General features: G+C 41.7%; 1 long non-coding RNA gene across 1 annotated transcript in view; it reads right to left on the reverse strand.

Annotated features, from left to right (window-relative positions):
* The window catches only part of LOC127575367 (uncharacterized), a 33066-nt gene extending 17467 nt beyond the window's left edge, over positions 1-15599 (reverse strand). Inside the window, exon 1 of the long non-coding RNA XR_007957041.1 lies at positions 15545-15599. This is a non-coding gene — a long non-coding RNA (uncharacterized LOC127575367). The remainder of the gene's footprint in view (positions 1-15544) is intronic.
* Between the last annotated feature and the right edge of the window lie 11660 nt (positions 15600-27259).

Consider the following 27259-nt stretch of genomic DNA (forward strand, 5'->3'; position numbering starts at 1 on the left):
CAAGTTTAATCATAAATACTACTGTAGACTGACAACTCAGGATAAATAGAGAAGTTAAAGGGAGCTATAATTCTTGGAAAATATCTGAAAAATTGTGTTACTCACAGTTTAACATGATTGTATAAATTAAAAATGTCATGAGCTAGATCAGCTGTCACAATCTACACTATTCTTACTCTTAAACAAAAAACTTACACATCCACATTATGAGCAAAGGGGGACCTTCTCTAAGTTGTGCAGAACCCACAAATTGAAACTTCTCACTGATTGTGAGGAGTAAACATTTAACTTATTGTGGAGGTGGGACATGGAAAATCTTGGTAATGGGATGTTAAAATGATGCATGATCCATTCCTTGCTATTATATAATCATCTTCTTCATAATTTGCCCACTCACGCTGAATATGCATGTAATGCAATGTTGAATATAATGTGAATTTAACAATACTCAAAATAAATATCTCTGCAAGCTATAAACTCATCAGTCACTGCTTTTTGTTTACATCCAATTAATGGCTCTGCTGCAGCTGACCTGTTGTTTGGACTGGTGCCTGTAAGTCCTACCTCATAAATGGCACGTGCTCTCAGTCATAGCCTTGTCGTCCTGCTGCTGTCATGTGAGATACTCAATAAATTCATCACTTCATTGGTAACTTTTGAAAATTACCACATTCCTTAAGACTGCTAACATTTATATAATCCTAAGTGCATGCATCCTGCCAGTAGCAATTGTGCACAATTGTGATGCTTTTAATGGCTATGCTGGCAATTGTTCTCTTGTAAATTGAACTTTTGTTGGAGCAATCATTTGAGAGGGAATAAGTGACTGAACTGAAGCATCATCGTCAGTGAAGTGGGGCTTGAACCCAGGACGTTCTGACTCAGAGGTGAGAGCCCGACTCCCTGAGACAAGGTTGTGATCTTAAATTCTGTTTTCATGTGGCAGTGCAATTTTTCCAGTTCAGTTGTCTGTATTTAACTTATTTTCAGGTATCAGGTGTGCATATGTAAGAAAATAGATTGGAAGTACAATGATGATCAGAGAGACAAAGTTCAAAATGAATACAACACACCTATGCCATTATTTACTTACTTAAGACACAAAGGAGGCTATTTGCCCATTAGTTCTATGCCAGCTCCCATATGAGCAATGCAATCAGTCCCATTCTCCTCTCCTTATTCCCCTGTACCCTTGCAACCTATTCTCACTCACACACCCATCAACTCCCATTTGACTCCTTTTGCACATATAGGAGTAATTTAAGGTTGCAAATTACCCTATCAGCATGTCATTGGGATGCTGAAGGAAACTGGAGTATATGGGTGAAATCCACATGGACACAAGGAGAACTTGCAAACTCCACACAGACAGCACCTGAGGTCAGGATTAAATCCAGGCCCATGGAACTGCGAGGCTAAAACAAAACATTGCTAAAACATCATAAGTGGGCCAACTGAATCCTTGCTGTGTTGTAACAATTTTATAAGTAAGGATTGCAATAGTATTGATCACATTCCTGAAGCTGAACTATTGAACTAATACGAGATATCCGATGTTTATGTTTTTCAATCTATTGATTCATTTTTCTTTAATCAGTTTACTAAGGTACAAAGACGATATAGTTAGAGGGAAAATAACTCAACACTTGGGAGATGGTTTTTACAGGGAAGAACAGCCAGAAGGGTAGAAGGGATCCAGTAAATACTATTGTAATCTCACCACAAATGTTTAATTTATGTGCTGAGTTAAAGCATGATTGAATTGCTTTGGGTATCCAATTTGTAAAGATAAGTGGCAGCTCAATTAAAAGAATTAATTTATAGAAGGAAACTGAATTGATCACTGATTGACACCCTGCTTTGAGAAAATGCAGTGTTATTAGCATGAATATAAAATCAAACGGTTTTAAGGATGAACAGCTGACTCAAACACAGCAGGAGGGGCCTGGAGCTCCATCTACTGGCCATTCAAGCTCATCACATTCTGCACAATTAAAGTGAATAAAAGCTGATTTTCACATTTGTGTGCAAAGCACCATTTGGACACACATTTTGTTACAATTACATTCTTAAATATGTGAGAACATTACATATTTTAATTGTTTTGAGCTAGAAAAGCAAGTTTATTGAGCCGTCTTCTTGAGCGGCCACAGCCCTTCTAGTGAAGGTACTCTCATAATGCTGGTGGGTGGGGAGTCCCCCCCATGTAGACACACCATTGATAACCTCCAATATATCTTTAAGTCATGATGGTGTTTGACTTAGGAGGGGAGGTGTAGATGGTGGTGTTCTCACACACCTATCGTCATCATTCTCAGTGATAGGGGTTGGGAGGTATTGTTTGAGTAGCCCAAGCCCGTGATTTGCAGATAGCATATGCAGCAGCCATGGTGTGCCAGTAGTGGATAGCAAGGTGCTTTCTCCAGGATGCCAGCAAACCTTTTGAGCCTAGTTGGAGATGCATTACTCCAGGTAAGTCAACAGTATTCCATCACACTCCTGGCTTGTGACTGTAGATATTGGAAAGGCTTTGGAGTGTCAAGAGCGAGTCACTTGTCATTCAGTCTCCGATCTTTATTTATATGGCTAGTCTAGTTGAATTTCTGGCCCATAGTGACCTGGGGATGTTGTTGGTGAGGTCTCAGTGATAGCAATGCCATTGAATGTCAAGGGTATGCAGGAAGATTTTCTCCTCCTGGAGATGGTCATTGCACAGCAACTTTTTGGCATGAATCTTACTTGCTATTTATCAGCCCATGGCTAAATGTTCTCCAGGTCTTGGCATGTGCAGGAATGAGTTGCATCACTTTTTGTGAAATTGGAAATGGAATGGAATATTCTACAATCATTGGCAAACATCCTCACTTCTGAATTTCATGATAGAAAGAAGGTCATTGGTGAAGCAGATCAAGATGTCTGGACTAAAGACATTGTCCAGAGTAACTGGTGCAGTAATGTCCTGGGACTGGGATGATCTTCCTTTGTGCAAGGTATGACTCCAGCCAGTAGAGCATTTTCCCCTTGATGCTCACTGACCTGTTTTACCAGGGCTCCATGATGCCCTGAAGTCAAGGTCAGTTATTCATACTTCACTTCTGACTTTTTCCTTGCAGCAACACTTTAATGAGGTCTGGAGCTGAATAGTGAAGGTGAACCCTAAATTCATGGGCTGAAGGGCCCCTACTGTGCTGTACTGTACTATGTTCTAAACTGAGCATGAGTGAGCAGGTGGAGACACAAGACACTGCAGATGCTGGAATCTGGAGCAACAAACAGTCTGCTGGAGGAACTCAGTGGGCTGAGCAGCATCTGTGAGGGTGGGGAAGGAATTGTTGATGTTTTGGGGTAAGACCTTGCATCAGGGTCAGTGAGCAGGATATTGATGGATAAATGCCACTGGACAGAACTGCCAACGTCTATTGGCAGTGCTATCCCTCAGCACTTACTCACGAATAGCTTGCTGATGATTGATAGTAAACTGATGGGAGCATAATTAGTTGGATTAGACATGATTTTTTTGCCAGTGTTTTAGCTACACTGGAACAATTTAATTAACACACATTCCCTTAAGACAACAATGAGTACACTTCAAAAGTACTTCATGGGCTGTAAAGCGCTTTGGGATGTCCTGAGGTCTTGAAAGGTGCTACATAACTACAAGTCCTTCTGTCCTTAATTGTTTTTACAAGTCTCGTGTGAAAACAAGCTGTTAAAGTAGATAATATTAAGAAAACAACAACAGGTGAGCATTGTTCTGTAAAAGGAAAAAGGAAGGAAGTCTCCTTCTTTACTTCCATAAAGAGAACATCTGGGATCCAAAATGAGCACACAACACATATTTTTGTTTCATCTCCCCTTCTCAAACACTAAAGTAATCTGCAAAAAGGACCATGGGAAAGAAAAATTAACCATTGAGAATTATTTTTAACTACTACTTCCTTTTGAATGTCGCTTCTGGATTGCTTCAATGAATACTGGTTCAAGTAGGAAATGCAGATATCTGATAACAGCAAACAACACTTAGTTAATGGTCTGCTCTGGAGATGAAAAACAGTCACTGATTTAACAATGAACAACACTGCAAACACTAAAACAGTTTTAAAGGTGAAGTGAAATATTGTGAATGACAGATATCTGGAATTCAAACAGCAAATGCTACAAATGAACATTAAGTTAACTAGTAGATTACTGATCAACCTATTGTGTGTACTCAGAACTTTTTATCTTTAAATCTATCTTTCAGTTTCATCTCTTCTTTCTCCTTACTGTTTTATTATATAACCACAGCAACTCATGCAGCAATGTCCTGTGGCTTTTGGATTGCAGTGCCCTCAACACCAATAATAACACTTGCTCAGGAAGAATCTTTATACAAAGCAAAATATTCCACAATGTTTCATGTTATCAAACATAATTTGATATTGAGCTATGTAAGCAGATGTTAAGGCAGAAAACCAAAAGCTTAGTCAGAAAGTTAGATTTCAAGGAGCATTTTAAAAGAATAAAAGAGTCTGGCATGGACACAGTGGGCCAAAGAGTCTGTTTTTGTGCTGTATGAATATGAGAAATGCAGAGGCAGTATGTTCACGAGGGGATTTCCAGAGCTTTGGGCTTTGGCAGCTGATTGCACACCCACAAATGTGGAAGATCATGAGGCTACAACTCAGGAAGGTCAGATCTCTTGGAAAGTTAGAAGCTAGGGAAGAATACAAGAGACAGAGGGGTAAGATCATGGGTTGAAAACAAGGATGAGATTTTTTTATTGAGGCATTGCTAAATTGGGAACCAATATAAATCAGTGAGCTCAGCACAAGTGGTCAACAGGGACTTGATAAGTTAGGAAACGTGCAGTATGGTTTTGGATGATCTCCACAGAGGCAAGACAAAGTGAAGCAGACAGGAATGCATTGGATCCAAGTCCAGATTAAACAGAGGTGTGGATGAGGACTTCAGAAACTGATGGACTGATGCAGGGATGGAGTTGGAAATGAAGGTTATGGGGTGGATAAGCGTTATTGGCTTCTGAAGCTCATTGTAGTGTCCAGTACAATACTAATGTTGTTAATGGCCTGGTTCAGTTCAGACCATGGCCAGGGAGAGAGATAGAATGTGACTTCATTCATAATGCTCCTCAACTGACTGACTGACTCCAAACTTAAACAAAACATTCAGTCCAGCCACTGCGTACTGGGCAGATTGAATCACCTAATAAATGTGTCTAAGTGATAATGTTTCCAGGCAGTCCTTACCAACATGACCAAAGAACTATTGTGAATCTGTTCACTCACCTGGTCACCAATAATCAACACTCTATTAATTATTTTATACTGCACTTATGTCTGTCCCACAATTATGGAGCATTGCACGCAGAATATTGTTCGATGTGGTCCTAAGTTAATTTCAAAATTTTATTTCATTTATACAGTTGTGAATAATTCATGAAATCTCGTCATGAGCACCAGTGGCTATAAAATTTGTTCCGTCTTCACTCAACTATTCTAGTGCCAACTTGGAGTCTAATTGTCAGCAGTACCTTACTTCATAGACTCAGAAGAAGGTCTGTTGTGCCTGTGCCAACGTATTGAAAGAGCAGTTTAGTCTGGACTACATCTCTGGGCTCTCCCAATAGTCACAGAATCATGGAAAGAGTCGACAGCCCACTGACTCTGCACAAACTATCAAGCATCCATTTAAATGAATCCTACACTAATCTCATCTTATTCTCCCCACATTCGCATCAACTCCCTGCCAATTTTACAACTCACCCACATACTACATGCGATTAACCTACCAACTTTCATCTTTGGGACAAAGGAGGAAAGTGGAAGACCCAAAGGAAACCCACGTGATGACAGGGAGAATGTGCAAGCTGCACACAGGCAGTACCCATGGTCAGGATTGAACCCAGGCCGCTGAAGCTGTGAGTCAGCAGCTTTATCAGCCAGTGTGCTGCCTGCACTGCAAATTTTCCCCATTTACAGCGTGCAGCCACTACAATATTGTGCCCTTATGGCACACAATCAAGGATGAATTTCCATCCTTAAACATGGATTTATGAAACCAATAGTCCTATATGCTGTTTTAACAATATTCCCAATTGTCCTTCCACCTTCAAAGATTTGTGTACATACACTCCCAGGTCTCCGTTCCTGCAGCTCCAATAAAATGATATAACTTACCTACCTCATTCTGCCATCAGAGTCACAATTCTATATATTATACATCATCTGCCTTGCCTCTGCACATTTCACCAATCTGCCTCCTATTTTTCTTTAAGCAGCATTTCCAAGTTTCAGCAACACACCTGCCCTTCAGAAGGCTGATGTGTCAGTCTTCACCTGGTGTACCAGTCGGTCAGCATGGTTGAGAGCAGAGCATGAGGAAAACCCTGAATGATGATTCTCTCCCACTTACTCTGCTGACCTTGATTCTGGTAGGTAGTTGTTCTGTGCCCAGCAGGACACTATAGGAACTGCTGAGGAAACCTGAGGTCCTGTCTTTCTGGTTCACAGCCCAACTTGCTACCACTCAGATTTTATTTCATTTATTTATTTTTGGGATTTGGGCCTTGCTGGCCCTCACTGCCCTTGAGAAAGTGGCAATGAACCATTGCAGTCCTTTAGGTGACAGTTTTCCCAGAGCGGTTGGGGAGAGATTTCCAGGGTTTAGATGATGAAGGACAAGCAGCATATTTATACATCAGGATGGTGCACAACTGGAGTTGGTGGTGTTCCCACGCACCTGCTGCATTTGTCCTTCTTGTTGGTTGAGATTGGGGGTTAGAAAGGTGCTGCAGGAGCAGCCCAGTGAGTAACTGCAGCGCACTTTGAGACGGTAGACTCTGCAATCGGGCCGTGCTGATAGTGGAGAGAATGAATGTCTGGGGTGGTTGACAGACCACCAGTCAAGAGGGCTGCTTTACCTTGGATGGTGTTGAGCTTCTTGAAAGTTGTGGCACTGCACACACCCAGGCACACAGAGAGCATTCCATTATGCAAACAGAGAGTATATGACACATGGCAAGAGTGTTTCAGGTGGTCTGATGTCTTTGTGACTGCAAGTGTTATTTCCATATTGGAGTCAAAAAGGTACTTAAGGGTACATAAAATCACAGGACTGGGGTGTGTACACACATGCCAATAAGTGTGCACCCATGTGTTCTGTCTGTTGATTTGTAGGACACACAGCCAGTGCTCCCTGCATCACATGTCTATTGGGTAAAACAGCTCACAAGTAGCAGCACCTTCTGAAGGGGAAGCACACTCTCTCTGCACTGAATAAGGAAAATCTGGCCAAAGGAGGAAGTACAGAGCTTTTTTGATGTTGTACTGGAGACCTTGGGCTAACGGTGGACAGCAGGAAGGACATCCTCTTTCCCCAATCCTCCATGGGGTAGGAAGGCATCTCCTTTTCAGACAACAGGAAAATATTGCAGAGCACGTGAATGTCAAGAACACCGCGGTAAGGACATGGCTGCAATCCTGCAAGGTTTCAATGATCTAACTCTTGCTTTAAGTTAGAGGACTATGAAGATATTTTCTGACCATAGCTGCCCTACCTAACCTCTTTTAATAACAAGATTGTCAGGAAGCACGATTCCCCTCCTTGATGCTACACTCCACTCTCCAATAATCACAGCAGCACAACTCACTACACTATCTTCTCCTCCTTCTCAAGCACTCACCTATGCTACAATCCTCTCCAACTGAAAATTCACATCTCACATATTATTAATTTGATGATAGCTGCTGAAATCTCCAAACACCACCCACAGCCCTCTCAAACATCACCCCACCTCCCCACCCACCACCCCCCCCCCCCCCCCGTGTCCTTGCACAAGAATGTACCACACAGGAGCTGAAGGAAAAGGCCACATGCATTGCTTCTCCACACAACCGCCCTCATCATTTGAAGAGAGTTCAGAGGCCTTTCTGGAAAAGCACAGATGGATCCAACCCTTGACCTAGAAGATACTGGAATGTCTGATGATGCCGCAATCTGGAAGGAGGTGTAGATGCAACAATTACCACGTCTTTGTGACTCAGTTATTCAGCCTGTGTTCAGTGATGTACAGAGTGCTATTACTTGAGAGTCTTGGTCAATCATACATCAGGTTCCTTGCACCAGTTCTCTGTGTGGTTTAAGTAAAATCTTAACTCCTCAGAGATACCTGTTATGTTTAATTCTAAGTTTTGGTCTGAGCTCAATAGCCATTCCTCACTGTCATAAAAAAGAACACGAAGCAGGTCTTGCAGGAAAAACTCCAGTGCTTTATTGCAATCTTTTTAAAAAAAACTTGTTTAGTCTTATCACCATGTAAAGCCCTGGTTTATATGTGGCTTATTCTAAAATGTTGTCCTAGTTGTAACTTTGAGTGAGGCTATTGTAAAATATTATGAGCTCCTTGAAATGGTGACAGCCTTTTCCTTGAGATCCCTAGATTCTGATATTGACATGGGGACAGGATGACTCTTTGATATGGGTTTCTTGTCCGATGAAGAATGAAGGTATGATCGACCTGTATGGTATTCCACTTAAACAACATCTTAAGTATTATAATGTCAGGACACAGAGGGGACATTAAAGTACCAGAGACAACATGCAAATAAGCCACAAAATTAATGCCTAGGAGTAGAATTTCTGTGGAGTTCTCCTGTGGTCTCTCGTTATAACGACGACAGAAGGTTGGTTGAATTCCTGCAGATTCAGCATAACCAGCTATTTATGTGACCCTTCTGCCAAAGATACTGTAAGAGACCTGGAGAACCTGGTGCATATTTCAAACGCTGGCATCATTGCTCTGAGTTATGAAGAAAAGCTTGAAAATTTTTAAACCTGAAGTGATATTCACAGAATCAAAGAACGAAAAAGCCCTCAGGGCAGCCCATCATGCCTGTGCTGGCATGTCTTTGGAAAGGACCAGCTAAGACACTAAGCTGTTGGTAGAAATGATTCAGGATCTCTGCATTCTTGAATAAGAAGTCCCAAGTGTAATAGCTGTCACATGACTAAACCTGACAATCAATGATGTCATGTTATGAATAGTCTTAAAAATGTTTACAATAGAAAATAATCTTTTGGCCCACTTGATTTCTCAGACCAATCTCTTGAGAATTATTAATCTTTCTACAAATGTTTTTATATCTAATAAATGCAAGGAAGTAGAATAGGAAGCAGCTGCTTTGAGGGATGGGGGATATGGATCTCAATTTAAAGAGGTAGTTCCTCCCCTTCAGGCAGTGCATAAAAAAAACTTGCAACAAAGAAAAGTGATGTAGCAATTGATTTCATCTATTTAAAAAAAACAGGGCATTTGAACAAGGGGCCTATTTGAACTTGTAAAGTTCTTCATGTGCATTTGTAGCTTGAACCCTTAGCTCCTAAGCGTTCAGCAGCGGAACTTATACATTGGGTCTATGCCCCATCAGATGGAAGGGTTTACCCGCTGTCTGCTCTCAAGCTGTCTGTAGACTGCTAGTTGGGGTGCCAAGCCATGGGGGGAAGTGGCATAAGAATAGCCTGAGGAATGTGACATTCTCCCAAGGCATCCACATAGCGACCCCCCCCCCCCCCCCCCACATCTCTCAAAGGACTAGGGAAGTAGGAGAGAGCAGGCAGCATCGGCAGCCACTGCATTGCTGGATGCAGCTGCTTGCGGCTGTTCAGGAACATTAAACGACTGGGCACTGAGTAACTGAAAGTCACATCCATCCCAACAAGTCCACAAAAACCAACATTGGCTTTAAGGACAGAAGAACAGAGAAAGGGTGGTAGCTCAAATGGCCCCTTGCACCTGTTCCACAGTTCAATATGATTATTCTGATCTAATATTGGCCACAACTCTTTCCTGTTTATTGCCCAAAATTCCCTCTTAGTCCAAAACTCTATCTCAGCCTTGAATATTGTCAATGACTCTAACTCCATAGCTCTCTGGGTACAGAATTCCAAGGATTCATGACACACTGAGAGAAAAAAAAAATTCCTCTTTATCGCTACCTTATATGCTCTATTCCTTGTTCTGATATAGTGTCCCTAATCCTAGATCTCCCTGTGAGTGGCTTTCCACTACTCAAGGAGAATAACACAGATTGATCAACTTGACAAGCATATATTATGTACACACCAAGGGGATGCACAACACATCGATTCATTCTAAATAGTATTTTATAAGTGGGAAGAATATTACTTTCCTATGATGAATCTGGTTGAGGAGAGGTGGATGCTCTGCTTGGTGGGAATTGTAAGATGGAATGGGCAGCTCCCTCTTTTTGGAGCAGCAATGTGTGCTTACTTATAATGAAAACCATAATGGCAAGCAGCGAGGTCTAATTTCTTCTTGGAATCACCAACACCATTTTGATGGAAAAATCACAGAAACTGGTGAAAATGGTATAAAGGGTAAAGTTACAGAGGCAGAACTGGGGATTTACTCAGCGCATTAATTTTCCTGCCATGCTCTAATTATATCCATCACCTTCCCTTTCTACCACCATAACCTCATCCTTGTCCAGTCAGACTGCCTAGCCATAGGCCTCAGTAACTGCCTGCTACATCCTCACTCCTCTTTGGATGGGAAAGTTACACCACTGAAGCTGGGAATGGTTAACTGCAGAGTGGCACCATACCAGAGTAATGAAATGGTTGCTTCCCCATGCCTATGTTGTGCCCCAGAGAAACTCAGATGGTGCCTGAAGTCTCAGGGTACTTCCACGATGCTGTTCTGATATTTCTCAAGTCTCACAAGAACATTGGGTTTGTTCTCTGAAGCCTGCTCTACTAGAACATAGATTGCAGCAGAAAATCATGATGTCTGTTCCCAGAGTAATGAACATGAATATGCAGATGCCTGCAACAGTAGTAGGATATACAGTAATTCCTACTAACATATTATAGGGATTAGCGTTAAATCTAAGTGGCTATGTAGGCTCCATTTTCAATGAACAGGGCTGCCATCTGAGAAAACCTCCACTTGCTTCCAATTGGTCTTTCTTTACCACTGAAAATTAAAGGGAGACTTGAACTTGTGCTTTGCACAAATTTGGGACATCTCAAAGCACTTTACAGCCAATGAAAGATGTTTGAAGTGCATATCATCATGAAGTAGGAAACGAGGCAGAAAATTTGCATGCTGCGAAGCCCTACATTAACTCATATCATAATTAGATAGAATTGTCCTCTCTGTTGTGCATTAAATAGGCAGAGAAACCAAATAACACATTACTAAATCACATCTTTAGTGCAACAGAGGTTGAACTTCTGCCACAAACTGTTTGAGTGATATTAATAGAGGGATAAATGTTGACCATGACAATACTAAATAACTCACTTGTTTTTCTTTGAAATATTGCCATGTGATCTGAGAGACTGAGAGAGCCAAGAAGGCACGGTTCAACATCCATTGTGAAATACGTCCATCGTTCAGAAACAAGTCTCCTCAGCTCTGGGGATTCAGTTTGGATTTTTGAGCTCAAGTCTCTGAATTGGGGCTTGAACTCACAACATTCTGACTCAGGGACAAGTGGGCTACCAATTTGGCCATGGCTGACAGAATAAGAGATAGGTGTTGGCTCGGGATACGTGGCATCAGTCAAGACTCCCTTCAAAAATAAATTACAGACTGGCTTTTCGGGCAGATGCTGCTTTTGGTCTTAAAAGACTCAATGACCAAGCGGCTTAATAGCATGATGATCTTTATTGCTAGGAAGGAGCTTCGAACAGAATATATAGATCAGATTGCTATAACTCAGTCATTGCCTCTTTAGTGAATGGTAGACATTGTTTTATCATGTAGCAAGAATAGCAGGATAAATAACAACAGGTCCTTGGATATTAGTGGGAGGAGTCTTCTGTGGTGTCTTCAGTCACCCAGGCATGCCTCATGAATTGGTCCTGCTAATCCAGTTCACAATGATCGATAATTTATACTGGAATAAGAACTGACTTTTTGCATGAATGAACACATTCCGAGATTCAAACCTGAAAATGTTATGGCTTTATGAAATATTCTCCACATCTAAGTCACATGTGGAGATCCCATCCCCCCTTGCTGCTGCAGTAATTGTCAGGACTTCAAGTCAATGCATCTTAGCAGAATTATTGTTTCCCTTTGTGACATTTCCCTGTAATTGTCCCTGTTGCTTTAGATTTAATTTAGATGTGAATTTCCTCTCCTATTGCTGGTTTGCCCTCTATATCTGCCAACACCTGCACCTGAATTCATGAATAAAGACTCAAATGAACTGACCCCGGAAATATGAGTGCATTTAATACATTATCAATCAAATAGAATTTGATCCACTTTTTAACCTAGTACTCTTTTAACTTTTAACATAGTACTCAGTAAATAAACACTGAATTTTTTTTATATATACTAAGAACTGCAGAGTAAAATAATCCAAATCATATTTGACCAAATTTAACCTTGATACTCAACATCTCAGCACAGTGTTAACCATTTTAGTGTTGATTATACTGTAAAAAAGCACAATCACAATAAAAACGTCCACTACAGAGCATGATACCTTGATAGCTTAGTATTTTTTAACCAACAATAGAAGGTAAGTAAAGAAGATAATACTAATCTTATCCTAAAATATTTTATATCAAATAAATAAAAAAATAACTGGAACAAGGTCATGAAGAAAACTGCCTCTCAACATCCTTATAATCCTGTACCACAACTGTGAATCTGTGCTTGTGTAGCCATCCACAATTATCAGTATGTGTATTCACTGCTCAAAACATAAAATTCAGGCCCTGAATTTAACTCCTTCCTTTTCCTCCATGCACACCTCCTCACTGCCTGAACAATATGACTGGTTTCTGATACAAGCAATTATAACCCAAATCTCTCCTCATTTTGATCCAGGAAGAAAAACACCTATGTAAGGTACATGAGTGAGTATGTTTAGGCCAGACCTTAACCTGGAATAAACAATAATAAAGATGAAGCAAAAGGTGGGGAATTGCTACCACTTGCTGATTATGCCACCCCTCTCTGGCACTTGAGTAGAGATTTCCCAAGAAAGTGCAAAGATACAAGATGCAAGTTGTAGAGTGTTCACCAAGACACAAGAGATTCTGCAGATGCTGGAATCTCGAGCAATACACAAAAAGTGCTGGGGGAACTCAGCAGGTCAGGCAGCATCTGTGGAGGTCAAGACCCTACATCAGGACTGGAAAGGAAAAGGGCAGAAACCAGAATAAGAAGGTGGGGGGAGGGGGAGGAGTACTGTTAATTTCCCTCCATGGATGCTGCCTGACCTGCTGAGTTCCTCCAGCACTTTTTGTGTGTTCACCATGTAGTGTTTATAGGCTCTTTATCATTGCTCCTTACTATGGGTAACAACATATGTGCCTCTATTAACAGAATACAGACCATCCCTGGGTTACGAGCACCATACATACCAATGAGCTCCCATAATATTATTAAGTTCAAAAGTCTGACATAGGTACAAACGTTCATTCATGTGAGCAGCAGAACTAGTTTCCTCTCTCTCTCCATTTCAGTAATTGTTCTTTCTTATTGGTCTTGTTTTCCTTATGCCAGTTATTACAATACTGTGGAGGTATGATTACCACATTGAGCAATTTTTGTGTATTTTCTGACATGGACAAAAGCAACTTAAGGATGTTTGTAAAAGTGAACCCATTTGTTAGTGGGAATGGTGGCCTGTGTCTTATATTAAAGCCAGTGAACTCTCAACTAACACCAGTGGCTGTTACAACGATGTATCAAAGTCATACTATGTAATACTGTTCTCAAAGTTACCATCATACTGTTATACTACAAAAATGTTGGTGATTCAGTTATATCATTGCTATCGCTGACCATTGCAATGTGCTCTTCTAAGTGACTCCACATTCTGCAACTTAATGTAGAAATGTAAAATTGTGGGATATAAATTGGTCCTCATTGACTCTTCAGGTGAAAACAGAAAAAAGCTAAAGCAAGAAGATAAAGTTCTCCTAAAAATATCTCATGAAATATTGCTCTCAAATGGTATTTAGTTCCAGGTATCCTCTTTAAACTTTGAATATGTTGATGAGGGTCCTGACAGCTAGTTAAGAAGAATTTTGTCTGTGCTGAGAGGAATACACTTGCTGCAGAGGGAGTGCACTGAAGATTCACCAGACTGGTTCCTGGGATGACAGGCCTGTCATTCAAGGCTCCTCATTTAAAAGAATGAGAGATGATCTCATTGAAGTTTACAAAATTCTTCAAGGGATCTTTGAGGTAGATTAAGCCACTATCTGTTGAAAGGCAGAGCAAGCTTGCGAGGCTGAATGGCCTATTCCTGCTCCTATTTCTTATGTTCTTATGGCTGGCCTGTTTCTATCAGACTTTCAAAAGTTTGTTGGGGCCAAGTTCGCTTGCCTCAAGCAATCAGATACAGTCACAGGTCATGTATCTCACTGTTTGGTCTTAGTGTTTGCTCTCTGTGCCCAGTTCACTCTGGCCTAGGGAAGTGCATACATTTCTGTCCTTTGCATATGTCTATTACAGTTTAGTATGCTATTGAACAGAAGGAAAAAAAGTGCATAATGGGCACAACGTGATTTTCTGTCAACAATGTATCCCCAAGTCACTTGACTACATTTTTCTACTGTACTCTTTAGAATTTTATCTATGGTGAGGATTAAAGGCTTTATCTCACTACATGGGGAAGCAGATATAGGATAATGCTATACAGCAATCTAAGCTGTTACTTCATGCACCATTATCTGATGGGTGACACTGGGAATACCAGGCTTAGGTCGTGCATTCAAACATTAATTCAGCGCAGGAGACACGAGTTCAATTCCCACCAAGGAAATGGAGTATTTAAGTGGAGATGGAATCAAACAGCTTGCTCAGTATCAGTGAGAACAAACACCTAGGATGTTTTAAAAGGCAATTTAATTCACTACTATTCTTCAGGAAAGGAAATTTGTTATCCTAACTTGGTCTGACCTGTCTATGACTATTCCGACTTTCAAAGTAGGCTGTCTACTATCAAAAAAATTGGCCACTATTAGCAGTGTAATGAACTCTTAACTGGCCTCTCAAATGACCCAGCAAACCATTTAGCTCAGCAGACAGTTACAACAAATGTAGGTCTTGCCAGAAATTGCCCACATCCCATGAATAAATAACTTAAAAATTTTAAAATAAAAATTGATATTCTCTTAGCTGAAAAAGTTTTTTATCTAAAACCTTGTTATTAGATGTAACATTGTTGATATACATCATCTCAGCACCTTCTGTGATAGCTTATGACTGGTTTCTGTAAAAATCACAAGGATTCCATCAATGTCAGCCACTTTAATCAGAATATTTGTTTTTGCACTTATGAAAGCAAACTAGCTCTAATTAGCAGAAAATTGTTTGAGATCAATAGAAGGCAGCTACTCTTAAGGTCTGAAATAAACCACAGACTTTTCTAATCCTCGTTCAAGATTACAAGGCTGTCACAATTGTACTTTGAAAGTAATAAAGCCATTGTAGAAATCCAGATAGCAGATTCCAAGGACCCACAGCTGGTTTCTGACGTGAGTAACTTACTTTAATTATCCCTCTACTTTGGAGCGCAGTTGACAGCACTGGTTTATAAACCTCCTCTCTCCAAATACTGCTGTGGAAATCAGAGATGCAAAGAAAACTATTACTCAAGAATGATACAAAGTTTTAGAAAAATATTTAAGTACAGTAAGCTAAGAGAATGTAACAGATATTGGAGGAAAAGATGAAATCCAGCAAAGAATGCTGTAACAGAAATTTAAACAATTAATCGCCTATCTATCAATTTGGATGGTTTAGTCAAAAGCGTCATTAAAATCATTGCTATAGCACTGATTCAATTCAGAAGACTACACAGAGCGAGGCTCTGAAAGCAGATTGGATAAAGGTAAGTGTCAGATCTTATTTTTTAAATAATATATTAAATGTCATTGTCAAATAAATCTCATTTCCCAGAACACAATCATAACAAAAAGTTTTTGTATTAGTTTGTTATGTATCTCAGTCAAGTCAATGCTTTGAGACAGCAACTTTGGATGGTTCTATCTCCATATTTCAAATATATTTAGAGAAATAAAGATCAAATTATGAAATACTTTCTGCCTGTTTAGTTCAAGGCTAAAAGGGTAAATAAATAGATAATTTTTTTTTCTTTGGGAAGTTTAAAAAAAAAGTTGATGAATTGGTCCCAGAAACGATTTGATAGGAGCATTTCCACTACAAATGTTCTGATGAATTCCCCAGATGACTTGGCAACTTTGTAAAGAGAGCGAATGAGTCAAATGAATCGCAAAGGTCTCAGGTTCAGTTTTGGGTTTGTATTGTATTAGCCAGCAATGCATGTGGGCTGCCACAATGGTACACAATCCACTCTCTCACCAACCTCCTCCCTGGTCCCAAGGTTAGAGAGGGGAACGTTTGGCAGGATGTCCACTTCAGCTTGTTTTTCAGCAATCCCTGATGCCTTCTATGTTTGAACAGCCATCAGTCGTTGGTAAGGTTCACCTGCTTTTCATTTTTTGTCATCTGGGAATCCATTATACATAACAGCTTATGTAAGAACCCTCAGAGCATTCCTGCTTTTCTGCTCACCCAGAGCAAAGACAGCATATACCTTTATCATCTCCCTAAACATGCAACCTCCTTCACCCAGGCCTTCTAACAAGAGGCTGGGCAGGGAACCTCACACCCACTTTTCTGGCTTTCTTTTCCCATTGGCACTCAGGCACCATTAAAAGGGGGGAATGGGGGGTGGGGAGCGGCAACTTGATATCCCTCTAGCTTCACTCAAATAAGAAAACAAAAACAGAAAGTGCTGGAAATTCTCAGCAGGTCAGGCTACATCTGTGAGAAGAGAAACATAGTGTTGCAGGTCAGGTCTGATGAAGTGTCTCTGTTTCTCTACCCACAGAAGCCACCTGACCTGCTGAATATTTCCAGCATTTTCTGTTCTTGTTTTAGATTTTCAGCATCTGCAATTTGTTTTTTTGAATTTTAAGTATGTGTTTTCTCTGGTTTCTCAAGAGTCACCAAATCAAGCTATTGATAAATCCCGATTGTTAAGCGAAAAACTGCAGATGCTGGGAATGTGAAGATATTGTGTGCAGTTCTGGTCTCCCCATTACAGGAAGGATGTGGAGTCTTTGGAAAGGATGCAGAAGACGTTTACCAGGATGCTACCTGGAGCAGAGGGTATAAGCTATAAGGAAAGGTTGGACAAACTTGAGTTGTTTTCTCTGGAATGTCAGAAGGTGAAGGGAAATATGATAGAAGTTTATAAAATTATGTGAAGGACAGACAGGATAGATGGTCAGAATCTACTTCCTAGGGTAGAAATGTCAAATTCTAGAGGACATGCATTTAAGGTGAGAGGGGGAAAGTTTAAAGGAAATCTGCAGGGCAAGTTTTACTTAACGTAGTGTAGGTGCCTGGGGTTAGTGTAGTGTAGTGTCGTTTACATAGTGTAGGTGCCTGGAACAGGCTGCCAGGGGTAGTGGTGGAAGCAGATACAATAGTGACATTTAAGTGGCTTTTAGATAGACACGTGAATATGCAAGGAATAGAGGGATATGGATCATGTGCAAGCAGAAAAGATTTAGTTTAATTTGGCATCGTGTTCAGCGCAGACATCATGGGCCAAAGGGCCTACTCCTGTGTTGTACTGTTCTATGTTCTATGAAAGAAAAACAGAGTTAACATTTCAGGCCTGAGAGCCTTCATCAGAATTGGGAAGGTGAGAAAACAAGTTAAGTTGCAGAGAAGGAGGGGGAGGAGGAGGAGATAAGATAAAGGGAATATCTCTGATAGGATGAGGTCAGATATGCTGCAGTGATACTGATCTTTGCAGAGGTATATGATTGATAAATTAATAAGCCTGACGCTAATTATCCATCATGTCCAATCTTCCTAGGGGAATCAGGAATCAAATTAGGTTCCCCTTCTGAGAAGCACCTGTTGGGCATTCATCATTGATTTCCCCAAATTTCCTTCAAGAAGCTCAAATAATAGAAGATGGTGGTCTGGGTCTCATCCTCTGGCTGAGCACTTAGTTCATGGCCATCGGTGACCACTTCATCTGACATTGACGAGGTCTTGTGCTCTTCGGTATCTGGTCAGATGCACCATCAGAACCCATCAGAAACTCTTAAGTCTCTGATCCTCTTGTCCAGTTCATATGGAAGAGGTTGCTTTTGCTAGTACTGCAAACAAGGCACTTGACCACAAGCAGCGACTGCATCTATCACAGTGTGCTGCTCTCTGCACAACTGTGGGGCTGTTGCTGGATTGGTCCTTGGCCTATCAGAAAGGCCAACAATACCAATGCTTGCTATTTTTCTTTTGCTGTGGGTTGTGGCCATGTACACCGCACTCATCCCGTATTTTTGTAAAGTCACTTTGGTCACTGTTTGGTGGAACATTGTCTGGTGAGACCAATGGAGTGGGGGTGGGTGGGTGGGAATGACTCACTGTAGTACTGTGGTTCAGAACCAGGAAGGCACCACACTTACAATCAACTATCAGTCATTACTATAGTCAACTGGCCAAGACACAGAGTGATAGTTACTCCTGCCAGTTGAGTTCACGTTTAAGGGATATCCAGTCTCTACCCACTGCCATAAAAGGTGGGGTTTGAGTGGAACGGTTGGGGGCTGATGCCTTGGCCTATCTAGCTTGGTCGTATCGGAGAAATGGACGGTTAGTCAACACCTTTGGCCTTGATTTCAGTATAATTGGATGTTACCAGCTCTTCCTTAAACAGGGCCTGGTGTCCCTCCAACACAGGGTAGCACTACTAGGCCATCCCATCGAACAGGAGATCATAGTTACATCATCTGATGTGCCTTTTCTTGCATCTTTATTACAATTGAAACAGTGACAGGACTAGTTATGTTCTCCTTCTGAGTAGCATCCTTTGGGCATCTATCATTGATTCCCCAAACTTCCTTCAAGAAGTTCATGTGGAACTTAAAAATGTCATACATTTTCTACCAATTTTCATACTGTTCTCACCTTCACACGGACCAACCCTTCTGTTTCTGGATTTCTCTGTCTCTATGTCAGGGGATAGGTTAAGAACCAACATCCATTACAAGTCTACTATCTTGACAACAATGCCTTCTTCCACCCTGCTTCCTGTAAGGACTCTACTCCACTCTCCCAGTTCCTCCGTCTCTGTCATAACCATTCTGGTGAGACTTTTCACACAGGTACCTCTGAGATTCCTTCCCTTTTCCTTAACTGCGTCTTACCATCAACCACACTGGATGGAGCTTCTGACCGCATCTCATCTATTTCCTTCACCTCTGCTAACATCTCCCTCTCCTCCGGGACAGAGCAAGGATAGTATTTCCCCTGCTATTCACTTCCCACTCCACCTGCCTCCAGAATCCTTCAGAATTTCTGTCACATTCAATGTAATCCCACCAGCAGACATAACTTCCTTTCCCCTTTTAACATTCCGAAGGACTGTTCCCTTCACAGGTCCCTGATGCACTCTTCATCCCCACCACCCATTCCTTTTCTCTCAGCACTTCCCCGCGCAACCACAGGAGATGCAACATGTGTCCTTTCACCTCTTCCCTTCTCACCACCCGTGGACTCAGTCTTTCCAGGTGAAGCAGCGACTCACTTGCTCTTCTGCCAATATAGTGTACTACATTCAGTGTTCACAACTTGGTCGCCTCTGCACTGGAGATTGGGTGATCACTTTGCAGGGGACTTCTGTTCAGTCTGCAGGGGTGACCCTGGGCTTCTAGCTGCCAATCACTTTCACTCTTCATCCCACTCGCAATCTGACTCTCTGCACTGTTCCAACGAGGCCAAGTGCAAGCTTGAGGAACAGCATCTCATTTTCTATCTGGGCACGTTGCAGCTTTTGGGACTTATAGAATTCAACAACTTTGAGTGACTCACTTTCTCAGAATGTGTCAGAACTGACCAGTTCTGCTGTGGAACATCCATCTGTAAAACACAAGTGTCCCACTTAGCATTATCTCGGTAGGTTCTCTAGTCTGAACGCTCACAGCTATGTAACCCCCTGCACTTTAATCTGCTCAGACTGCACACTGCTGTGCTGGGAACCTGGTGCAATTCCCTGCCCTCTGATAGCTCTGCAGCGCAGTCAGTCACCCCTGGTCCGGTGTGGGTGGACTGTGTGAGCAGTGTGATGTGGGGCTAGGCTGTACCCTGGCCAGCACGGTGAGTGTGGACACTGTTGGAGACTGGCAAAGCTCTCATCAGATGGAAGCTGCTGTCTTCCAAGATGTCCCCAGTCCCGAAGTTTCTCTATGGTAACAAGGACAATGGCGGTCGTTAGCTATTGAGCTTATTAGCACAGAGAAACCTCTGGGCCGGGGAGAGTTGAGCAGCTAAACAAAGATAGGGGGAGACCATGTGCAACAGGAGGCAAAGAGAAGGACAGTAGGATCTGGGCGGCCTGTCAGTACCTGGAGCAGCTTTGCCAGGCCCCAACAATGCCCACACTCACCATGCGGGTCAGGGTGCAGCCCTGAGCCCCACATCTCAGTCTGAGCAGACACACCACTCGCCCCAGCCTGCCCAACATTAGCCCTCACAGACAGCCTCTCCACTCTGAGCCGCGGGTGATTCATTGCCGGATTCACACCAGGTTCCCAGCACTGTTGCACCATCAGTTATGCATCTCCGTGTATAATGCTATAACAATCCCGTTCGTCAGTGATTCCATGAGTGTTCTTGAATCCATCCTGCGCACTAAGCGAGGTACGAATGCACTAACTTGGGTCTTCTCTCTCCACAGGCTCTGCCTGATCTGCTGGGCATTTCCAGCATTCTCCTTTTGGTTTCAGGTTTCAGCAACAACTCTGACCTGAATTCCACAGCTTTATCACGTCTTTTTGTTTGTCTTATTTCTCTCTAACTGCCCTCATTACTTTATCTACCAGATGGCTCTGTAAACAATGGAATCGCCTTAGCAACTCTGGCCTTGCCCTATCAGAGGCATTCCCCTTGTCCTATCCAACCCTCTCCCACTCTCTCTGCAGCTTAAATCTCACTTTCTCTGTCCCAATGAAGGGTCTTTGACCTGAAACATTAACTCTGTTTCTCCTCCCATCTGTAGTTTTTCTACTTGTATAGTCAGAGCACAGCATCTCTCCCTGGGAAACACCAGCCATTGGGCAAGGGGTGTGAGGGGATGGAGGCTCCTCTGTAGCAGCCTTTGCCTGGTGGGAAGGTCCTTGGCTTCGCAGCTCTGGTTCAGGGTAAATAACAGGCAGAGTCCAAGCGATGTACAAGGACATTGAACTGCACCAACTCTCAGGAATCCCTCCCACCTGTTTCAGCATAAATTCCTCTACCTCTCCTGTGCTTTTTTTAAAAATTGCATTGTGGTCAAACAGTCATAATAAATTAATTACACCAAATGGTTGGAGTTTAGTTATCACACGCTGACATAAAACTGCTCATTACATTATAAACTTAGCTAGCACTCAAATGCATTACTATGGATTATTTGTACCGGATATAATGTAATTAGCCCTGACTTTTCTCAGCTATGTACCCAGAGAATGCTCACATCCTGGGTGCACAGAGGAAACAGAGGAGGAGAAGATAATGCCACCTTTGCCTGCTCTGTGCTCCTCTGGAGTATCTCTGGTTTTGTATTTGGTTGAGGCTAGAGGAATGTAAATGTGCCTCCCACCTCAATTCCCTCCTCCAACAGTAACTTGTAGCCTGCTGGAAAGGAAGAAGCAGGTGTTAGACTCAGTGCTCAGCCTCAAATAGATGGAGGATCTGGGAGGAGCAGATTATGATTAGGATTGGTGTGGTTGCTCAGAGAGCCAACATAGGTGTGATGGACCGAATGGCCACCTTCTATATTGTTCAGAAATATGAAGGTAGCAAGGTCACGGATTCAACAGAAGTAAGTCTCACTTTCGCTGGGGTGATGGGCATGGAGACATTCTCTTTTCTAACCGTGGACAACATCCGGAAGGACCACTCCAAGCGGCCATTGTTAGAGACCTCTTCGTGATCCTGTGCTCCTTCCTACTGATAATCAAGTTTTTTCAAGCTCTGTGATATTGTGCACAGTACATTTGGCATAAACTCCAGATAGACCATTATTTGGGACATGTTCAGCTTTATATTGCTACCAGAATTTAAATCTGCTGCACCACTCCCTAAACTACAAAATGCAACCACTTTGGTCTGCAGTCCTCTTTCTGCCACCACCAGCCACACACCAATCTAATGCTACAGCTCTGTGGAGGATGCAAGCTAATCAAAATCTGATTGGGAGATTGCTTTTACCTTTGCTACTTTCTGATTGAAAAGCCCCGATAGGCACTTTTCTCCCCATTCCACTAGCACTAATCCCTGTTAGGGTAGGACAAGCCTGTAATAGTGTGTCCCTGTGCTATGTATCTGGCCAAAGCAGGTGCTCCTGGAACTATGCTCCAGAACATTTGCCATAATAACAGAGAAAAAAATAATTTTAAAAAAGAGATACAGTAAACTGACATTTTCAGAATCTGTGCTTTGGTATCACTGTTGTAATGGGGAAAATAAATTATATTGCAGGCAGGAAAAAACAAAAGAGTTTCCTTAAGAGGTTAATATGTTAGTCAGCTGAAGACCAACAACCTTGCCAAATTTTATTTATTAATGAAGGTTATAAATGCTGCCATTGGGCTTCAAAGGAACCTGACTTTTCCTGTGTGCCAGCACGTGCTTCCAAAGGAATAAGTAAATAATTGTTGTGATATTGTCCTTAAGGAAGTCCTTTCTATACTGAGAGAGGGAATTCCATTTACAATGGATTGGAGGATTTGTGTGAATAGGAAAGGGGCAGGCAGGTGAGCACAATATTTGTATTCTCTCAGCTTACCCCTGAGACACAGCCTGGTTTATTGTTCAATACCATTTTATTGTAGGTCCAGTTAGACACTTTTGACAAATATGAGAAAGCAGTTTAGTGGTACAGCTGGTGACCTGACAGTCGAGGTTCCCACACTTCGAAGGAAACAGGGTCTCTACAACCATAGACTCAGCCTGAGGAAACGGCTGCAGGCACTTGAGGGACAGGCTGTCTAGGGATGAGGGGGACAACTGTGCCAATTATAATTAAACCTTTTGTTGTCAGTGTTTGCTTTAGGCCTAAGAAAGAAGAAACAACTTTGATGCCAATTGTGATAGTTCACAACTTAGCGTTTCTAACAGATACAGCAAAATATTCCCTGCTTCAGTGCTTTACAAAGTTTGGGCAAAGGGAATTTCATTCAGCCAGAATTGTCTCTTGGGGTCTAAGTGTAGTTTGGACCTCAGACAAACTCTAAAACATCAAGGGGTAGAAATTTATGTGGTGCCTTTCACATCCCTCTCAGGATAGACCAATGTTCTAAAATGACAGTAATTGTTGTGATGTGGGAAATATGGCAGCCAATTTCTGTGCAGTAGGCTCCTATAAACAGCAATGTGATCATTGGTTTTGGTAACGGTGAATGAGGGAAATATTGGCAAGGACCCTTTAAGTAGTATCATGGGTTCTTTAGATCCACCTGAGGGAGCAGATGAGGCCTCATTTTAATACCCTATACAAAACACTCAACTCCAGCAATGAGCCATTCCCTCACGACTGCACTGAAATGTCAGCTTAGCTTTTTGTGGTCAAGTGTCTAAGTGGATCTCGAACCCATAACCTCCTAACTCAGGCTTGACAATTATTATCTGAGTCACTTTGTGCAGCACTGTTAATTGTACACATTTCTGGATCTTTGCTGGATCATCATCATTTTGTAACATCCAGAGAGGACAAAGATTTTCCCCAGCCCACACTGGTTTTGCTTTATGTAAGAACTCCACTAAATAGGCCCTGTTGAGTCTATGCCAACTCTGTAGGTCCTGCTAGATGCAAGGATTCAGCAGAACAGAGTAGCAGCTCAGTGCCGATTGGTTATATATGAACAACAACAATAATGTATTATCATGCTGCATTAATGAAATATCAATTCAGTGCAATGCTTCATGTCAATAGGGATCTGTGCCTCTGCTGCCTGCTACCAATTCTGCAATACTCAGGGGCAGATTTGTAAATGGAGTACTGTTCCATTGGCTTCTGATTGCCTGAAATGGAAGGAACTGATGAAAGCTTAAGTGCCTGAGAACAGTGAATGAAGTTTGTGTCTTCCCTGCACGTGTAGTCCACTCCAGCCCCCAAATTACTGCCGAAATGATGAAGACAGAATTTTATTCCGTTAAAAATTATAATTTCAAGGAGTTGAAGAAGATCTTTTTCACACAAAGACCAGTAATCCTGGCAGGATATCATCTTCATTCTGTTACAAGCTCTGTGCCTGTTCATTGGTTCTGACACCTTTCCTGCCGGGTGTCAGAGAGAATTCGCAACCATGTTGCCTCATTTGAACTTGAGCTGTGCTTCTATAGCTTTTCCATCACCAAGACCTCCTTCCTTCCCAATAACATCATTGCCTCATCCCCTGCTGTAAACCTCCCCAATGTTTTCCTCACCTTCAGACTTCATTATTCCAATGAACACTTTTCTGCATTCCACCCTCAGATCATTTAAAATTATTCATTGTATCCTAACCTGCACCAAGTCCTGATTACCAATTAATCTGGTCGTTGTTCACCAGCACTCCCAATGCTGCCTTAGAAAATCCTCATCCTTGAACATAGACCTTTTCATATCCTCCACTACTCTATAAACTCTACTTCTCCAACCTCACCAATGAATTCTGGTCTTTTAACTTTGCCTTACAGGATAAGCATTTGTGACTGTTCCTTCAGCTGCCTAGATTCCATTTGAAATTTCCCTCCCTAAATTCCTCTGTTGCTTTGCTTTAATGATTATCCCTCAATTTAACTTTTGTCCTAATTGTCCTCCACTTGCTGGGTTCTATTGTTTATGTGCACCAACTTCGGAGGAGAATCAATAGCAATTAACCACAGATAACTGCAGATGTTGTTGGAGATGCACTACTTTAGCAGCAGTTTCATGAGAAACCACACATTCCTGTCAGGCTCACCATTGAAATGCATTTTACAGTAAGGAATTGCTGTATTTACAGACACAAATTGAGCTTGCTACAGGAAGTGAGAGCAAGACTGTGCTAGCAAAAGGGGCCTGTTTTAGAGTCACTTAAAGTCAGTGCCTACTTAATTAGACCTGCATCAGTTGTCAGAGGTTCTGTCAAACTAGTGCCTAACGTTAATTATTGCCAACAAATCTCTCTGGTACTGAAAATTACCAATTACAAGGATGGAGTTGAATTTTTTCAATATCTATTCTCTGGATATTTTAAAATGTTGCATTTGATGTTTTTACTTTCCCTTTCTCTCCTTGCGTACCTCATAAAATCCTCTTGCCCTACTGTCCCTTCTCAGTCCCCATGCTGTTTACTTCATAATCTTTTTATTTTATTTTATTTATTTACAGCTTGGTAACAGGCCCTTCCAGCCCAACGAGTCCACGGCGCCCATTTTAAACCCAAATTAACCTACCTGTACGTCTTTACAATGTGGGAGGAAACCGGAGCACCCGGAGGAAACCCACGCAGACACGGGAGAACGTACAAACTCCTTACAGACAGCGGCGGGAATCGAACCCCGATCGCTGGTGCTGTAATAGCGTCGCGCTAACTGCTATGCTACCGTGCTGCCTTAATATTGAGATATACAGGATTTTTTCCATATTAATAAAGATCCAAAACGTAATTTTCTTTGCTCAATCTATCATCAACATGTGTTTACAAAAACTCATGGCACAATATATCAAGATTAAATAAACTAGGGCAAATATAATAAATAGCAACAGCAAATCATAGGGTTTTATCTCCATTACTGATGAAAACGCCTCATGCTCATTCTTCAGTCAACATCACTGAAGCAGATTATCTGCTCATAACAGCACTGTAAGGGAGTTGACATATTCGTTACCCCACTTCTGATATTACCAGTCACTACTCTTCCAAAGTACTTGAGTCAGTACTTGGGACATCCACAAAGGGATGTGAAAGGCACAATACAACTGGAAATCTTCCTTTTCTTTCATTTTTTATGGATTGCACATCTGTGGAGTGAATTAGAATATTTTTCTACTCTATAGGCATCCCATAAACACCCATTGCTGCAGGTTCAGCCTCAAAAGTAGTCAGTACAGGGACGTTTGGCACACAATTATTGGACTGTTTCAAGATCATTAAGAAGGGATACTACTGGGTGTAATGGACATTTTCTAAGTAGGAGGATCTCTGAGCTATTTTCCTTTAACTCCTTTTCTTTTTTGCAGGAAAGTATATTATGTTTTTATGCTACAGTCAGTTAGGTTTTATTAGTGTGATCTCATTAATAAGTGTAAGTGCTTTTCTCTACTGGTTTCTGACTACAAGTTTGATACAAGAGGTGACTGATGTGAAGGCATAAAGATTAATACAGGAATTAGGAGTGTCAGATGCAAACAGGAGGCTGCTAAAGCTGTTTAAAACATTTTTTTTGGCAAACTCTCAGCTTAATATTTGAGGCACAAAAATTGGATAATTTAAGGTTACCAGGGCTGATATCATTTCTTCTGCAAATTCATCAAATAATAATTTTCTGCAGTCACCCAGAGCATTCATTCAACAGGGGCTATTATTGTTATACGTCCAGTGATTGCCATAATACCACAATAGAGGACTAGAGAGGGGGTGTGGAAAAAGAGGGTCCCCCAGTGGGCAGGCAGGGGTAAGCGTCTGGAACTCAGTGACTGACGGGACAGTAGAGGCAGGAACCCTTATCACACTTAAACAATATTTGGATGTGCACTTGAACAGCCATGAACTTCAGCTCTATTCATCAGGTGCTGGAAGGTGGGATCTGACTAGGTAGCTCTATCAGCTGGCACAGACATGATGGGCTGAATGGTTGATGTTATAAACATTATTATAATTCTATGACTCCATGACTGAGTTTATAACCCACAGAATATTTTCTATAACAAACAAATCAATGACCAGCTCTTTTAAAAACAAAAGAGTTGGTCATTGACTTCAGGAAGGGGGCGGTGCACATGCTCCTGTCTATATCAATGGTGCTGAGGTCGAGAGGGTTGAGAGCTTCAAGTTCCTAGGAATGAACATCACCAGTAGCTTGTCCTGGTCCAACCACGTAGATGCCACGGCCAAGAAAGCTCACCAGTGCCTCTATATCCTCAGGAGGCTAAAGAAATTTGGCATGTCCCCTTTGATCCTCACCAATTTTTAATCGATACATCATAGAAAG

This window comes from Pristis pectinata, chromosome 10 (genome assembly GCF_009764475.1).
Source record: "Pristis pectinata isolate sPriPec2 chromosome 10, sPriPec2.1.pri, whole genome shotgun sequence".
In the NCBI taxonomy this organism is placed as follows: Eukaryota; Metazoa; Chordata; class Chondrichthyes; order Rhinopristiformes; family Pristidae; genus Pristis; species Pristis pectinata.